This window comes from Mesocricetus auratus, unplaced genomic scaffold (genome assembly GCF_017639785.1).
Source record: "Mesocricetus auratus isolate SY011 unplaced genomic scaffold, BCM_Maur_2.0 Super-Scaffold_100030, whole genome shotgun sequence".
In the NCBI taxonomy this organism is placed as follows: domain Eukaryota; kingdom Metazoa; phylum Chordata; class Mammalia; order Rodentia; family Cricetidae; genus Mesocricetus; species Mesocricetus auratus.
The window spans coordinates 9,065,857-9,073,798 of NW_024429211.1; the positions used below are offsets into that span (position 1 = coordinate 9,065,857).

Consider the following 7,942-nt stretch of genomic DNA (forward strand, 5'->3'; position numbering starts at 1 on the left):
ACAAGCTATTTAAAATTAAAATAAAAAATGATAAAACAAACAAACAAAACAGTTCTATAGGAAAAAGTAGTACATAAATAATGAAGTAAATGCATTTCAAAACTAAAATTCAGTTTTTTTCAAACTACGAAATTCAATTAAGAGCTGAAGATAAATATTATCACATTTATGTAATTTCGTAGCAGAGTCCTCCATCAGTGACAATATGCATATGTGATACTTTGTGTCATATAACCAGACCCAGTGTTGAGGGATGTGCCTTCTGGGTTTGTGTAAGTACACTTCAAACTTCCCATACTGGTAATTCACCTACCATGCTCCTCAGAATATCCCTCTGGCATTGACTTTCCTGAAAAGGAATTACACATTGGTGACATCTGTGCTGCCCAAACATTGATATTTGGAGGTATGGGGATCATATGATCACAGCATATGATTAACAAAAAACAAGAGTCTGAATTTGAAGCATTGCACTGTGAGATGAACAGGAGAAATCTGCATTTTGTCATCTAAGTCACAGAACACCTTTGCTTCTCAGCGAGCTGCAAACTCTTCATGCCCCGTGCCGTTAGTGTGGGAAGGTGAATTTTCCAGAAGCATTTGCAGTCCGCCTTATTTCCTAGCACACAAAATAGATGCCGTTTAAGCTCAGAAAGGCTTGCACAAGTCTAACAAGCTGTCATTATGAGCACAATAGCCAGGAGGCTTGAAAGCAGGGCCTTTAATTTTGATGGTTTGAAACTGTCACTTTTGTCAAGTACAGTAGAATTCAGTGACTCTAACCTCTATTGAAGTTACTTATCCTCTCTTAGACACGATTAGAAACTTGGTTTGATGATACAGCGGAGTTTGTAGGACGCTTTGCCAGCATGCCTGAGGTCCTAAGTTGGATTGTACACACCACACAAAGCAGGAGCAGTGGTGCACACTCTTATCTTCACCCTGAGGAGGTAGAGGCAGGGGTGTCAGATGATCAAGTCCTTGTTAGCTGCATGGTGGCACTGAGGTCAGCCTTGGCCAGGCAGAGCCAATAGAAAGTTGCTATTAGAATGCTCTCCAAAGTAAAGTGTTAGCTTTCTTACAGGGGCCACCTGTGCCCTGCCTTAGGCCTCTACCTTGGTCCTTCCTCTTCATCCTGCTTGTTCCTTGCTCTCTCTTCCTGCACTCAGGGGCTTGCTCAGTGTCTCTGATATTGAGATATATTCAAACATTACTCATTTCAGGCTTTCCCAAGAAATGTAATAAAACAACCTCAGCCATGTATTTCTCTTTCATGTAATGTCTCCGATTTCATTTTTTTGTGAGGATATCATCAGACACACTTAGTTTTTGTGTATGTCTATTTCTCATTTTTTTCAAAAAGAAGTTTATTGTAAACAAATAAGAGATTTGACACTTAATTTCAGTCTTTATCCCATTTCTGCCAACAGCATCCTACCAAGATGAGGCATAGAATCATTCCATCATGATACAGTGCTTACTGAATCGATAATACAACTGTTTCCTTTCTCAATAGATTTTACTTTATGCAATTTAAATACCATTTATTTTCCCTCACTGAATGATTTTTTTCATAATTACTTTGGTATTTGTTTTAGCTTAAATGTGCAACAAATAAAGAGTATATTTGAAGAATAAGGTTTCATCACTTAATTAGATTATATATTGATCAGTAGTGAATTTGTCTAATTTATATATTTTGCAAAGCATATAGAAACAGGGTAAGAATAAAGAATGTTTCTCTCAATCTATGAGTGACTGGTATTAGTTCATTGGTATTGTGATTTTATATGATTGCTTTACATAGTTCCTCATTAAACCTCTCTTAACAATTTTAGGTATAAGTTTTCCATCAAATGTGTTTATTCTATGTAGACTATAGTTTTTGAATATGTCATTTTAATATATATTTTATTTATGTATAAATAAATAAGCTTGAATATGCCTTTTACAATAAAGTGGCATAATATAGCAGTAATAGTATTTTTAACCAAACACTATAGAATTGGTTTCTGAAAGTTATTCTATCATAATTTATTCAAACTTTATTTTACTGTAAATTTTCTTGATTCATGCTCACTTTTCTTACTTCTTACCCACAGCACCTGATTCCTGGTTATTCCTTCATGAGGAGTACACTATATTGCTCTGGTGAGTTCTTTCTGATAATCCCATATTACTATTATTCTAGTAGCTTCAAAATGACATCTAATTCTGTAGAATCTTTGGCAACCAAGGAAGACAGTACCTTAGACATTTCCATGTGCCGGAATGATCTAGTTTCATTTTTATTATTTATCTATTTATTTATTCATTCATTCATTCATTCATTTATATCGATTATAATCCACAAGAGAAATTCTTTAAAGGACACATGCCTTCAAAATTGTGTCTTCCCAACGTTATGTCCTTCCAACCCTACCTCAACTTGTTTCTATTCTGTTACATCAAAATAGCTGAATGGTTTTCCAGGGTTAGCCTAACATCATCATCAAGTGTGTTGCCAAAAATAACAGAAACTAATACCATCACAGTTCTGAAGACTGAGTCTAAAACCTAAGATGTCAAAGACACAGCTCCATGCTCTAGGCTGTCTCGACTTTAGAATCTTTGTAACCTAATCTAAATGAATTGAGGCTCTTCCAAGTTTTCAGAATCTGATTTCTCTTTCCTAATAATTTTTCCCTAAATTTAAGTGTTTAGCTCACATTTCGCTATAAGCAGTAAAGAGAAGCAAGTTCACAGTGTCCCATCTGCTTGTAAATCTTAGTTAAATTGTTAAGTCCATTGCTTCCAAGGTCTGCTTTTTTGGCCAAATACTGTAAGTTGGGATTTCTGCAATATCTATTTTTCTACCTACAAATCTATCTACCTATCATTTATCCATCACCTATCTGTTTTTTTAATTTACAAGAATACCTAGTCTATCAGTATCCAATATCACGCAACTAATCTCTTTCTGACAGCCCACAAGAAACACCTTTAATATTAATATTTTTAGCAATCTATTCAAGGCAATGTATTTTTCTTACTTGCACCTCAATTTTTCACTTGTCTTTACCTAACTCCCAAGTCATGCATACATTTGAAAGCTATTGGTTATATTATTTACTTAGTACTGGTACTAAAATCTGTATTTGTTTCTGTGTCTCCTGATAAAGCATATAGCAAAATAAGTGATCTAAAAGAAACAACAGTTTCCTCAAATGACAGAAACCAGAAATATGAAGAAGTCATTATCCAGCAGGCCAGGTTTGCTCTGCACACTGACCTACTGTTATTTATTCCTGTCCTCTGCTGGTTCTAACTATTTCTGACCCCTCTTGTAACACTGATATCATTTATTTCTCTGCCTCCAACCTTTTGTGACTTTCTTATTTAGGACTCACCCTAATCTATTGTGACCTCATTTTGGGAAATCACATTTAAATCTATCCCACCTTGAAATGAGATTATATTCTGATTCCAGGAAGACATGAATTTGGGTGTCCTAAGTCAATTCATGACAACTCCTATCATCCAAAACAACTGTGGGAAATAGGGTGCCCATTACCCAAAATGAATTATTCCAGTGTGTGGAGAAATATGGGATAGTCAGGGAAAATGCAAAAGGTCATCAGATCATAATAACCACAGAGCCAGAACTACACAGAGCCCATAAGGAGGATGCTGGGAATGCGGTAGGAGATGCACACATCACGAGCCATGACTGATGAATCCTCCAGAGAAATCCTCAAGTGATGAACTGAAGGCTTCATTAGGTTTCAGCAAATATTATGTAAGGTATGATAGACTCTGGATATCCTCCACTGAGGGCCTCACCCTCCCTGGGGAAAGGAGAGAGTATTGGGTGTGTGCTGCGGGTGCATAGGTGGAGAGGAGGGAGAGGGAGCTGGGATTGACATGTGTAGCAAGCATGTTTCTAATTTAAATTTAAAAAAGGTATAATACAAACTTGGATGCTTGAGGATAGGCTTTTCAATTTAATTCTCACACTTTAAGCTTTTGAATTTTATGGTGAGATTTTCGTTAGATTTGCCTTTTGCCTTAGGCATATTTCTCTGTACAAAACACACCACATTTGAAATACATGTATGAATTGTTAATGTTGGAACTTATTAAAAAGAATGGGCTAAGGCAGGTGTTTCTTCACTAAATCTAAGTTTATGTAAATAAAATAATGCTGGCAATGGTAGGTTTATAATACAAGGTGAATTACATAAAAATCAAACTAATAACTGCTGGTATCATAGATTTTGTAGACAACAGAATAATATCCTTGAATGTAAATTGAATTTTCCTGGATATTTCTTCTGTATTTTACCTATAATTTTAGGAACATCCTTATCAATTGTAGGATATACTTAATCTGTCTTTGTATTATTGATATCAGCGAAGTTCTGTAACCACTATTTCTGAGCAAGCAATGCAAATAGATTTGCTTCTCTGCGGCTAACTGTGCTGACTTGATGACTAGTAGGGTTTTGGGGGCTGGGGGATGATTTTTGTTTTAATAAAGCTGAATGATCCCCATAATCTCACAATTATCCTCTTAGCACTGGTTCTCAGATGAAGATCTTATTGGCATCAGTCAGTCCAGTAGACTAGTAACTTAACTAGCTGCTACACCATGTCTGGGCCCAGATTAGATCTCCCTTAGGTGTTTTTCTTTATCTTCTATTTATTTGGTGAACAAAAGATATCCTATGTGGCATCACAGGACATGTGTTTCATTACATTTGTCCTTCATTTTCCCCAGCCTTGTGCCAATTTGAAGTTATTTTTATTTATCATTTATTTTTATATTTAGGTACCCATATTTCAGGAAAAACCATTTACTTTCCTATCACTAGTTGTAGTTTAGCGATCTGTTTATCAAAATGACTCCCTGTGATTCTCACCCAAACTTTATATAAGGAAACATGCTGGGAAAATTTTAATATTTCTTGTGAAAGAATGCTTTTAGTTCTATAATTTTCTTCACCTGTGGTGGACATAATGTTTTAGGATATGTTTCTATGTGATTAATAGCTTCTATGAATAACACTTATTTTCTACTATACTCAAACCTATGACCTTGGTCCCTAAACACGGTGTGAATTTTCCTTGTACTATTTTAATATACAAACTATTCACTGCTGAGGTGTATCAGAAGAGTTGATTGGATGAGTTGCTAATCAAAACATATTACAACCTCATGGGTTTTCTTAATAGAAAGGAGCTCTTCCTGCAACTTCATCTTAAACTATATGAAGTTTTCTAAACTATGACATAAAGGAAATGCTCAATGTTCTTATGGATAAAACATCAAAACATTGTTTCTGTCTCATGTATTTATAGTAAAAAATAAATGTTAATAATTTTATCATTATTTTCATAGACAATAGTATTTTACTATGTGCTCTTTCCAATGTAACTTCTATACTTTGTATCTCAAATGTCCCAAAAGGCCCATGTGCTATATAGGTTTGTTAAAAGTACATGTACCTGGAGAAGGTCTGAAGACCACTTCCATGAAGAGGATTGTGGGGCTCATGCTCAGATACTAGTTATTCAAGTGGTGATGCTTAACTGAAAGCTGTGGACCTTTAGCTGGTAGGGCATGAAGACTGGAGCAGGTCCCCAGTACCAGGCATTTCAAGATTTTTGCCTGACCCCCCATTCCTAATCCCTGGTCCACCACTTTGTGTAAACCTGTGCTCCATACACCAAATACCAAGAAGTGAGACACAATGATGGACTAAAATAATCAGAACCTGCAAATTTTTCTTTTCATCTATGCTGCTTGACTCAAGAAATAGGCAATTCAAGGTATGGAAATCTTCTGTCATGATCTCTGTCTTGCAAGGTCTTTAAGCTATAAAGAAACAGGTCATTGACAGGAACCTCAAAGACATGAGCCAACTTAACTTTTATTCTTTCAAGTTAATTAACTATGGAATTTTGATTTGGTGACATAAATCTACTCACATATTATCTTACAAAACACATTAGAAATGCAAATTCTAAAACTGACTTAAGTAATTAAAGTAGACCTTCTTCTGGGTAGATTTCAGAATCCTCTATTTGGACAAACTGTATTGCTTATGGCCATCTGAGGTGCCAGTCTCCTGCTCTAAGAAACAAATGTAAGTGATGATCCTAGTACTAAACTATTGAATCTGTCTCCATTTCTTTTCACAAAAATGGCTCATAGCCAGTGACTGAATCCAGTAAATGCAGTAAACTAAGTAAGATACCATGCTATTTAAGTAATAAATGCTTGTTGTTAGTGTTATCAACTAGTTGTGCCTTAGTCTGAGACATCCTCAACTGAGCAAACTTTCCATTCTCCATTCCCTTTCTGCTCACTGGGGTCATATTAATGCCTTAATAAATAGAAGTCATTACAGACTTCCTTCTCTTTATCCTTGCAAAATATTTCTACCCAAGTTCCCACCTGCATGGGTAATCCTATCTACTATTAACCTATAAGAGGCCCTCATTAAACTAAGCAGCTTGAAATAAGCCAGGAACTGAAGTTTGGATTGTTCCTTTTTGCAGGTCTATACTCCCAATGCAGGAGTTCTGTTTGATGTTCAAGCCCAATAACCAAGTCCTTGGCTTTCTCTGCTTCCATCACAGCTATCAATAGGTAACAATCACAACATGCCTACTAGGAATTTACCAGATACCTCCTGAGATTATCATGTGATGACTCAACAAGAGGCATTAGCATTGATTTTTGTAGAAAGGAAAGACAGTAAACAAAAAAATTAGTTGGGGATGTGTGACTTCTAAGGGATAAAAAAATAAATCTTGTCTATATTTTTAGCTGGTAAACCCTAAAATGTCCTTTATGTAGTCCTCTGGATGTGAGCCTGAATGCTTTATTGTTATACTATTCACATTAGTGTATTCACATTAAGCAGAAGGGGGACCACAATTATACCACATGATACATTAGCAAATGATGATCATAGATTGTTCATGTTCTCAATTTTGTAAGGAATGAGGGATAATTACAGATAATTGTTGAAGATAGTCAAAACACTAAAAAGGCAAGCATGCACCAACTCTCACTGCATGATTGATATTCAGATATTCTGTAACCACACATTGTCCTATTCACCGTGGAAATAAAGTCTTTGGAAACACTAGAAGGTGAGAGATTTCTCGATTACTATAGAGTCTTCTAACTTCCTACATTCCTCTTTATGACTCTTGCTTGACAGTATTTTAAGTGCCTTTGCTGATTGGCTCTGCTGAAAGCATTTTGGAAAGTATTAGATAAGATTAATAAAGAGATATTTTCACATTTCATTTTATTGTGACTTATTTTTATGTTTGAACTTCCATAAAGTACGCAGAGATTAAATGTACAGTTGTTCACGTCTTTACATTTGCACACTCCTCTGAAACCATCAACCCGCTCAACAAAATAGAACATTTGCGTTCCCTGTCTCATCCCTTCTGCTTATTGATTTCCGGTCCAAAATGTAATTACTATTTTCATTTCAAATACTTTATTTATTCTTACTAGCTCTAAACATCATATAAATGGAACAACACTATACTCTTTTATGTCAGGCTTGATCTATGAAAATATACACTACAGAATCAATTTTTGCATAGCTTTCTTACTATTAAAGTTATGTAATTGAAGTGATGATCGTGGCCACTAGTAAAAGTAGGGTTAGGGTTAGGGTTAGAGTTAGGATTAGGGTTGGGTTAGGGTTAGGTCTAGTGTTTCTATACTTGCTTAAGTTAAAACTATACATTGATAAGAATAATCTTGTTAGCTCATCACCTCATCTTCCTTCCCATTGGTATGAGTATCTGTCTCAGTTACAGATGACCTTTCACTGTATCAGGAACTAAACCCTGGTCTGCCTAACTTAGCTTAAAAATGGGTGCTATGCATAAGAGCAGCCATACTGATGAAGAGGGCTTTCTTTCATTT

At 35.5% G+C, this 7,942-nt stretch overlaps 1 long non-coding RNA gene across 1 annotated transcript in view; it reads left to right on the plus strand.

Moving 5' to 3' along the window:
* LOC106022177 overlaps positions 1–7,139 on the plus strand; it is a 139,567-nt gene extending 132,428 nt beyond the window's left edge. Inside the window, exons 6-8 of the long non-coding RNA XR_005871955.1 lie at positions 2,103–2,151; positions 6,050–6,128; positions 6,544–7,139. This is a non-coding gene — a long non-coding RNA (uncharacterized LOC106022177). The remainder of the gene's footprint in view (positions 1–2,102; positions 2,152–6,049; positions 6,129–6,543) is intronic.
* Positions 7,140–7,942: the final 803 nt, after the last annotated feature.